We start from the raw sequence: 11179 nt of genomic DNA on the forward strand, positions 1-11179 counted from the left end.
AAGATTTTGTCTTTAGCAGGCAGGACGATCGTTTTGTTTTGTCTTGACCATAAACTTTTGGCAGTGACTTGTTAAGTGTGCTTTGTGAATTGCATGTGGGACGCTTGGTATACTTAAAGAGGACAGTTGTCGTTTGGTGACTAATTATTGTATGAACGCAAGAAACTAAAGTGGGACATTGACACTTGCATTTGTAGTAGGAGACATTTCTTTACTTGGTGCGGGAATAAGTGCTGTTTGTTGGAACTTACTACTTTTAATTACACCATGAACTGAAAGGAGAGAACCGTGGGTAATAGTAGTTGTAGGACCATTTCTGGACGACCAGATTCGTGTGGATGGTACGCTGAGAGTGACTATGACATTTGTGTTTAATGTGAGATACAGTTTACTGTTCAGTGCGTGTTCAAAATGCCGATTTGAGTGACTTAAAGACTTTCGTCCGGGTAACCATGGGAGAGCTTTGACACCGAGACAGTGTTTCTAGGGAACCTGTCAGCAACTTTTTAGACCCCAAGAAAATCACAGAATGAAATGATTCCGTGTGACTCGCAAGATAGGGAATAATGTATTTGTACTTGTAATTGTGTAAATTTTTTTTATATGTTTCATTCCTGAAGGGACAGCAAGTGTAATTGTATTTCATTAACATTTGTGTTTAGAATAATTAGTGTTTATTTTTTGTTTGTTCTGGGTTATCAAGTTCATGTAGCATGTTTATTAGAATATTTGGTAAATGATGCTTTAATTATTAGCCAGTGGCGTAATACTAACGTAGCGGCTCTTGTAGCATTGATCAGTAAGGTTGTCACAGGGGAGAAGAGTTTGAATTGCACAACAAATATCGGAATTAATAGATGCATTTTGATGTCGTGGACAGTAATGATCTTGTTGGTGTGTTGACTGAAGCCACTTATTTTATTATCACAGTGGTGATATTTCACATTAAAGTGTAACAAAGGCTAGTCGAAATGCAAGTTCTTGTCATCTAAATGTGTGACAACAGAGAAATGAGCAGTAGAGTAAGATACGAGAGCTACTGGTGGATTCAAGCACTTATTGCTAACTATTTATTGCGTGTATTGATATGGAGCCTGACTTCTACATGTAACTAGTGTACGCAATTTTTTTTCTTTTGTTGATTTTGTTTTGTATTTAGACGTTGCAGTGTAAAGATTATTACAACGCAATTTATGAATGTCAGATTACTTCTTCTATGTTTGGACGGTGAGCTATTTAAAATTTCACGAGTACAAATAGTATTTTTTAAAATTTGCTTTAGGATTATTGAAGTTTGGATTACTCCTAAAAATAATGGAGATCCTGGTAACTAAGCGAATTTTTATCTCACCATTATTTTTTATTTGTATGATGTGATGTTTTATTTGTCATGTGGATTGTTGTAAATTTGTATGTGTACGTTACTCCGGATTGTGGAGAGTACAATAATGCAACAACTGTGTCAATAATTTGGTAAAGTAACAACATTTGGTCGTCAATTTGAGGTCACCAGGGGCTAAGGTCTCCTCCTGATTATTTTGATGACTTGCTACGTTTCTTCTAATACAGTTTTCTTAAAGGATAGTACCAGCAATTTTTTTCTGCATGGGTAGCCGGTGGTGAAAGGGTACAGTACCGCCCGACATTGAAAATAGGTACAATATACTTCATTATTTTTGTCAGAACAACACATTTTTTTTGTAAAATAACTCAATTTCAATTAATACAGCGAAGCCAGATACCAGTGTGGGAAAGAATGACAATTTATTTATTTAATTGATCACATGTGCACTCCCACAAAGTAAATCCCTACATCCAGTTTGGTGAGATCTGTGAAATGAATGAATGTATGGTCGTCTGCTAACCGCAGATAGTGAATGTGAATATATTATCATCTTTGAGTCGATCCTTTGGCCACCTTTGGTGGGACCAAAGAGATGAAATTTACCTCAGCTTTGAGCGCCTGAAATGTGGCTGACCAATACGGTAGCAAGGTGCTCCCCCACTTCGACAGAGGTGAGGGAGGACCTGGAGAACGGCTATGTTTCAGCACTCTGCCGCTGGATCTTGTGCTGTTAAGACCTTTTTTAGTTGTGCTCTGTGTGGTGTCACCGCCAGACACCACACTTGCTAGGTGGTAACTTAAATCGGCCGCGGTCCCTTTAGTACATGTCGGACCCGTGTGTCGCCACTGTGTGATCGCAGACCTAGCGCCACCACAAGGCAGGTCTCGAGATACGATATAGCACTCGCCCCAGTTGTACGGACGACATTGCTAGTGACAATACGGACGAAGCCTTCCTCTCATTTGCCGAGAGACAGTTAGAATAGCCTTCTGCTAAGTCCATGGCTACGACCTAGCAAGGCGCCATTAGCCTTACATAGTTTGAGAGTTATCATATAAATGTCTCAAGAAGAACGATGTATACAACAATGATTAAAAGTTAAGTATAAAGCAGCTACGTACTTTTCTTGCTACCATTCAATAGTTATCCTGTTCCAGACTTGACGCCGGTAAGCGTGTGTGTATGCGTGCCTTTCTTTCGGCTCCCTTCCCAGTGTGGTGTAGCAAGCTTGTTACGCCACAACAGATTGGCAACGAGAGAAGTGTTCTTTCTGATTGCTTACATTTACTTGTGTCATGGCTTCGCCACAATCTCCAGATGTACTGTCCGAATTTTATCGCTTGCAGAATCAGCAGACGCAGGCGTTATTGGATGCCCTTGGACAGCTCGTCCAGGGTCAACGTGCACTGCAACACGGTGCGGCAGCCGCCGCTTCACCGCTACCGCAGCCACAACATGCAGTTGCACCGCCGTTTCGCAGTTTTAATGCAGCACACGAATCGTGGCCAGAATGGTCCCGACAGTTTGGCTTTCATCTAGCCGCCTACAGAATTCAAGGTAATGAGCGGCAGCCGTTTTTGCTTTCTTGTGTCGGTGTGTCCACCTACCATGTGATAGTGAAATTGTTTCCCCGACGCGACGTAGCAACTCTGTCCTACGAAGAAATTTTGTCTGCTTTAGATGCCTATTTCAAAGAAACAGTTAATGTGGTTGCAAAACGGTATACGTTTTTTCGTACGAAATGTATGGCTGGTCAAACTAATAGGGAGTGGGTAGCAACATTGCAAGGACTTACTAGGGACTGTGCCTTTGACTGTGACTGTGGCCTTTCTTATTCAGATACAATGGTGCGTGATGCAATTGCACATAACGCTTCTGATGTTCGCATACTGGAGCAAATTTTGAAACTAGTTAATCCCTCCCTTCAACGAGCGATAGACATATTAGATAGACAGGACACACTTGACTGTGCTCAGGAATCTTTTGAAGCTTCGCCAGCCGTGTGTAGCATTAACCGGCCCGCTGGACGCGCTGCGCGGCCCGGTAACCGGCCCTCGCGCACTTTGACGCAGCTGCCGCCACGCTCTAAACCAGGTGTGCCGCACCAGCACACAAATGCAGTGAAATCATGCCCGCGGTGTGCTACTAGACATTCGCGTGAACATTGCCCGTCACGCCAAGCTATTTGCTTTTTCTGCAATAGGAAAGGACATGTTCAGAGTGTTTGCCAGAAAAAGCTCAGATCAGACAATCACAACCATTCCAGGCCCTTTGCTTCGCGCCGGAATCGAACCAAGGACACTCAGGCTCGTGGACCTTCGCCCATGGACATTCATGTCGTTACTTCCACCCCATCCAGTGCCACTTACTCCAACAGTGACTGTGTTCATCCCACAAATACTGTGCGTCGACGTCGCCGGAAATCACGTCAATTAGCAAGTGATTCTGTACCAGTGTCTGTTCAAATTGCACGAGACAGTCGCTCTTGTCGTCAGCAGGACAATAAACTTTTTGTAGATTTGGACTTTAATGGCAAGGTCATTCCTTTCCAGCTCGATGCCGGAGCTGCAGTTTCACTGCTCAATGACGACACGTACAAACAACTGGGCGCACCTCCATTGCGTGCCGCAAATGTTCAGTTAAAAAGTTATTCAGGACAGCCGATCCCTGTGTTAGGACAGTGCACTCTTCTTGCAACATTCTTCTGCAGTGAACTTGTTTGGTTTAGATTTATTTCAGTTGTTTAACATGTCTATTGTAAATCAGGTCCTATCAGTGAATCAAACTGTGCCTTTAGACAGTGTTTCTCGTATGTTTGAAGAATTTGCAGACATTTTTGCACCGGGCCTGGGTTGCTCTACAAACTATGCAGCACATTTGGCTCTGAAAGTAAACGCGCAACCGAAATTTATCGGAGCGCGCAATGTTCCTCACGCATTGCGTGATGAGGTCGCAAGAACATTAAACGATTTAGACTCACAAGGTGTGAGTGCATGTGCGCAATGCCTCTTCCATTTCAGCTCCGCTTCGTCGCTTACGCCATACAGGTGTTCCGTTCGTCTGGACGACGGAATGCGAACGCGCCTTTCGCCGGTTGAAATCGGCGTTGCTTTCTAATACTTGCCTTACGCCATTCGATCCCCAGAAACCCCTTTTGTTGATGGTAGATGCATCGGATTTCGGGATCGGTACTGTGCTTGCGCACAAAGTTGGCTCGCATGATCGCCCTATTGCCTTTGCGTCCAAATTGCTCTCGTCTGCGCAAAGAAATTATTCCCAGATAGTGAAAGAAGCTTTGGCTCTCGTGTTTGGTGTTACTGAGTTCCATGATTTCTTGTATGGTCGTCACTTTAACATCATCACAGACCACAAACCTTTGACATCGCTTTTTCATCCGACCAAGCCTGTACCTCCACGTACAGCGCAGAAATGCATTCGCTGGTCTATTTTCCTCTCGCAGTACCGCTACGATATCTTGTATCGGTCCACTGCTAAGCACGGAAACGCCGATGCGTTGTCCCGTTTGCCTGTTGCTGAGGATAAAGCATTCGATTCTTCCGAACTTGCTTGCCTGTTCATTGATTTGGAAACCGATGAAGTGGTCGAATCGTTTCCGATTGATTTTCGTCGTGTAGCTACAGCCACCGCTACTGACCCTGTCCTTGCTACCGTCTTGCGTTTTGTTGCTACGCACTGGCCTTTGTCAAAGTCTCGGATCGAGGATCCGTTGGTTCGCCGATTTTTTGCTCATAGGGAGAGACTTTTTGTACGACGTGGTGTTTTGTTGTTGCATTCTGATAATGATCAGTCCAGGGTCGTGGTCCCACGTTCGTTACAGTCCTCTGTTTTACGGCTTCTTCACCAAGGACATTGGGGTATAGTGCGAATGAAACAACTTGCTCATCAGCACTGTACTTGGTTCGGCATCGATGCTGCGATTACGAATATGTGTTCTTCTTGCATGGCGTGTGCCGAACAACAATCCGCGCCGCCGAGGACAGACTTTGCATGGCCAAAAGCCACTTCCCCTTGGCAACGCTTGCACATTGATTTTGCTGGTCCATTCTGGAATGCTCGATGGTTGGTTCTGGTCGATGCCTTCAGTAATTTTCCTTTTGTTGTCCGGATGTCTTCCACGACGTCAACTACCACCATCCAAGCGTTGTCTGCTATCTTTTGCATTGAAGGTGTTCCGCAGACTATTGTTTCCGACAATGGCCCACAATTCATGTCCGCAGAATTTCAGTCATTCTGCCAGGCCAATGGTATTCAACATGTGACATCCGCGCCGTTTTCGCCTCAGTCACACGGTGCCGCGGAACGATTGGTCCGGACTTTCAAGTCACCGATGTTGAAGTTGAAAGAGTCGCATTCTCGGGAGGACGCATTGTTGCTCTTTTTGTCCTCGTATCACTCTCAGCCCCGAGATGGTCGCTCGCCGGCTGAGTTGCTTCACGGTCGTCCTCATCGAACCTTGATGTCTTTGCTGCACCCGCCGCATCAGGTTCCTGTGCAGCGGCAGACTCCTGCTTTTGCTCCAGGCGACGTTGTATTTTATCGCAACTATCGAGGTTCACGGCGTTGGCTCGCAGGGCGCATTCTTCGCTGCCTCGGCCGCGCGATGTATTTGGTTTTGGGGGCCTCTGGTGAGGTGCGTCGGCATTTCAATCAGCTGCGCCTCTGTCGTCGCACGGGTTCTGCCGCTCCACGTCTGCTTTCAGCGACGGTGCCGTCCGGTCAGGGCCCTGGGGACCCATCTACTGGCTCGCCTCATCCCCAGGTGTTACCGACGCTGCCTTCCATTTTGCCCCATGGCGACGCGCCGCAGCAGCCGCAGCCGCCGCCGCCGCCGCCGCCTGTCCTCCAGCCGCCGCCGCCCGCATTCGACGATTCGCTGCTGCCGCCAAGCGCCTCCCTGGGTCACGCGCCGCCGATCGCTTCCCGTGACCAGCCGTCCTAAGCCATGGACCTCTTGCCCGCTCCCGACCACATGGCGTCATCGCGCGTCGGATACCCCGACGCAATGGAGGTCGACCCTTCGGCCCCTCCTGTCTCTTTCCGGGCGCATACGCCGCATGTTGACGTGCACCCTGGACTAGGTTTTCAGGCGTTTCCTAGCTCCCCTCGGACCGAATGGCCGGGTGCGGGTGGCACAGCCTCGCCTGTTGTTAGGCTCCCCACCTCATCGCATACGTCAACATGGGGTCCTCCCCACGGCGGGCGGAAGCCTTATCTCACGACCGTTCGCCGATTTGCGGGGGAGGAATGTGGTGTCACCGCCAGACACCACACTTGCTAGGTGGTAGCTTAAATCGGCCGCGGTCCATTTAGTACATGTCGTACCCGCGTGTCGCCACTGTGTGATCGCAGACCTAGCGCCACCACAAGGCAGGTCTCGAGATACGATATAGCACTCGCCCCAGTTGTACGGACGACATTGCTAGCGACAATACGGACGAAGCCTTCCTCTCATTTGCCAAGAGACAGTTAGAATAGCCTTCTGCTAAGTCCATGGCTACGACCTAGCAAGGCGCCATTAGCCTTACATAGTTTGAGAGTTATCGTATAAATGTCTCAAGAAGAACAATGTATACAACAATGATTAAAAGTTAAGTATAAAGCAGCTACGTACTTTTCTTGCTACCATTCAATAGTTATCCTGTTCCAGACTTGACGCCAGTCGGCGTGTGTGTACGCGTGCCTTTCTTTCGGCTCCCTTCCCAGTGTGGCGTAGCAAGCTTGTTACGCCACAACACTCTGTAAACACAAAAGAGTGGAGACATGGTATGCATGTGGAATATTTAAGAGTAGTTTGAAATAATAATTTCTCTATTTCAGGAACTTTTGTGGGGAGAATTAAATGTCAGGCAGGTAATATTAATGGGACTGTAGTAATCTTCGAAAGTGACCAACGGTCACAATGAAACCTCGTGTGGCAATAAGTTGAAATACTTCCGTGTGCTTAAGTTAAGCTGAATTACTAGCGTGTGTACAATAAGTTGAAATATTTAAGAAATAGCGTGTGTACCATCAGTTGAAATACTTAAGAAATGGCGTGTGCAGGACTTGAAATTAGAGACGAGTACTTTCACGTGGTGAGTATTGTGTGAGTCTCAATCTGTGTATGAGACAAAGGATAAAGAGAAGTACTCGTCCATGGTATCAGTTGAGGACTCGCGTGTGTGATGAATATGTTCTTAATATTACTTTGCGTGATATGATTCCGTGTGACGCTAGATTCAAACTCTGAGAGAGAAGGAAGGTGAGTCGGCCGTCTATCCAGCAACGCCACTTAGCTTGCATTGCACAGGAAGACGTGCATATATCTCCAGAGTTCATAGTAGGAAAGTAGAATTACGAAGTGGGGCAGTGTCGTGTGAAACTGGGATAAATATTAATTGAAGTGGGAAAGCTGAAAGTGATAATGTTGTGACTATTCCCTGTGTAGCATTTCATGTTGTAGTGTAGCGTATGTTATGTAATTTAAGCATGTGTGGTTTGCATGGGAGAGTAGCAAGGTAGTTTCAAAAGATTAGTGGGTTATGCTTGTTCCTTCTGTACCGCTCGGTCTGGAAGAAAGTTTCGTGATGATGATTGTGAGAGTCTAAGTGTGAGAAATAATAAAAGATCCACCATCCTGTCCAGAAAGTGCACTGTAGCGTTAAATAATTACGAGACCATAATATGGAGATTCACCAATGGTAAGCCATGCCCACTGGGCGGAATTTCTCATGTGTTATTGTTGTAAGTTATAGAATTTGTGTGTTTAGGTTAGAGAATTTATCGGAATAAATAAGATAGTGAAAAGAAAAAGATTGGTAGACTTTTCCTTCGAATTGTATGTTGTCATAATGTCCCGAATTTATAATGTATGCGCCATTCATATTCAGTGCGGTGGCCACGTGTTGACAAAAGCCGTTAAATAAAAAAGAAAGAAAAGTGGTATTGCCAGTGCGTAGTGTACAGTCAGAGTTCTGTAAATTACTGATAGTCAAATGCGTGTTTCCGTTGCGTATTAATCATATAGGAGGATAACTTGTAACTTAAGTGTGAGTACTAGAGTTCATGTTACTCGATAAATAAGAATGAATCCACTCGCTTGGCAGACCACTCATCTTGCAGGCCTGACTGCTTGATGCCACAGTATGAGCAAGGCATGTGGGTGCCTCTCAACATGTCATCCTTTCTTTAAGGAAGCCAGCTCAACTACTAATACGAGAGAAGTGCTTGATTGTACCGAACAGGAATCTGTCAGTGAACAGTTTGCTAATGGTAGGACCAGCCACTAAACAGGATTTGTACTCCATAATATTACACTTCCGCATGGATCGCATTGCCTTCGCAGCAAACACAGAGAAGATACATCGACAAGTTCTGGCAATGGATGAAGAGTGCGCTTATCAGCGAATGTTGAGCAGGAGTGATAGACCTACACCTTGCAGGAATACCAATTAGAGACAGCCACTTGCGGAATGGCTTGTGTACTCTTCCTTGCAGTACGGTGTCTGTTACAGGTGGCCCGTGGAGAGAGTGAGCGGAACGAGGCAGTGGACATTCTTGCTAATCATTATGTGTCGACGATTGTATCTCAGGCTGCGATATGGTAGACGCTGCAGTCAAGGTCCAGCAAGATGTCACGAAGCTATTGAAGAAAGGTGGGTTCTCATTAGGGAAATGGGGCAGCAACACTATAGAACTACTCGAAAATATCCCCTCAGAGTTGTGAGAAACACAATTACATTCACGGCTTGATAACGCAAGGATGTTAAAACTTTAGGTTTACTCCGTCATCCAGGTGCTGATCAGTTTCAAATTGTGAACAATGTCAAATCAGCATGTAATGTCTACAGCTTCACAAAACGCACTGTATAGTCTGTCAAGTTATCCCTTTTTGATCAGTTGGGATTAATTAGTCTCATTGTGATCATTCAAGATATTTTTGCAACGTCTACGGCAGCGTAAGTTAAATGGGACGAGCCCTTGCCTCCATAGTTGCACTGCTTGTGGCGAACACTACGTAGCAAAATTCGTATGACAGACTAACTGCTGACTTGTCTCGCAACGAACTGCAGGATGCCTTGCTAAAGTACACCAGAATATTACAATAAGCCACATATGCAACATAAATCTCCCATTTGGAGACGAAAAACCTATTAGACAAGAATAACAAGCTCCAGTCATTACATCCCATTCTCACTGACACGAGATTACTACGGGTTCGCGACATGCTACGAAATGCTCATCTGTCATATAAGAAGAAGCATCAATTCATACTGCCACCTCGCCATCATCTCACAATACTAACAGTGGAAAGAGAAGACCGTCGCTTTTCCTGCACTGGGTGTCAATTGTTTCTTTCATCTCTCAGGAAGCAATATTGGACACTTAATGGACAAAATGCAATCAAACATGTGCTCTATCAGTGCTTGACTTGTCGGTGATTAAAGGCAAAGCCTGTACGTCAGCTCATGAGAGACTTGCCACACCCAAGTATAGAATCTATGAGGCCTATCTTCAACTGCAGGGTTGATTACACAGGACTGTTCTATGTGAAAATTGGCTCGCGCCGACCTAAATTAAAGGAAAAGTGCTACATTGCCCTGTTTGTGTGCTTGGCGACACGAACAGTGGATCTGGATGTAGTTGGCAAGGTGACTACTGAAGGATTCACGTCGGCCCTTAGAAGATTTGTGTCACGATGGGTTAGGTGCAAAAACTTGTACAGCGACAATGGAACAAACTTTGTTGGAGCTAATCAGGAACTCCGTGAGTTACAAGCAGCTGTGAGCATCAGACGAAAGTGAAAAACTTCATACATCAACAAGGCACTGATTGGAACTTCCTCCTTCTACTATCACCACATTTTGGAGGCATATGGGAAGCATTAGTGAAGTCCTTCAAGTACCATTCGCGGAGAACGATGGGAAACTTATGTCCAACATTTGAAGAGTTGAAAACCCTGACTTGTTAGCTGAGGCTTGCTTGAACTCTCGCCCTCTCACATCACTATCTTGCGATCCTTCTGACCCCCAAAGTGTTCATCCCAGGTTATTTCCTGATTGGAACCGCTATCACAAGTATCGCTCAGCCAGATCAAGGTACAGCCAAACTGAGCTCGCTCACAGGGTGGTAACTACTGTAGAAAGGGTTCCAGATATTTTGGCGGCGCTGGTCATCTGATATGGGAACAATGGCAGGAGGGTGTTCACAATGAGGAAATCAAAGAAAAACTGGGAATGAACTCTATAGATGTAGCAGTCAGGGCGAACAGGCTTAGATGGTGGGGTCATGTTACACGCATGGGAGAAGCAAGGTTACCCAAGAGACTCATGGGTTCAGCAGCAGAGGGGAGGAGGAGTCGGGGTAGACCAAGGAGAAGGTACCTGGATTCGGTTAAGAATGATTTTGAAGTAATAGGCTTAACATCAGAAGAGGCACCAATGTTTGCACTGAATAGTGGATCGTGGAGGAATTTTATAAGGGGGACTATGCTCCAGACTGAACGCTGAAAGGCATAATCAGTGTTAAATGATGATGATGATGGTCATCTGACGACCTACATCATCTGCAGCTGCTCTCTAAGTGGATGGCCCCCAGTCAGAATTTACATCCTGGCGTATTGATCATAGTAAGGGAAGCTAGCCTGCCAACCTTACGCGGGAAGATGGTCATTATTGAAGGAGTACAACCTGGGCATGAATGGTGCGCGTGGCTACTATTTGTACACCACAAGGGGTTTTCAGGAGACCAGTTGGCAAGCTATGTCTTTTACTGAGTGAAGTGATACAGAAGTGAACAGTGTATCCTTTAGGAACATTACGAATGTAGACAGT

This window comes from Schistocerca serialis, chromosome 2, assembly GCF_023864345.2.
Source record: "Schistocerca serialis cubense isolate TAMUIC-IGC-003099 chromosome 2, iqSchSeri2.2, whole genome shotgun sequence".
In the NCBI taxonomy this organism is placed as follows: domain Eukaryota; kingdom Metazoa; phylum Arthropoda; class Insecta; order Orthoptera; family Acrididae; genus Schistocerca; species Schistocerca serialis.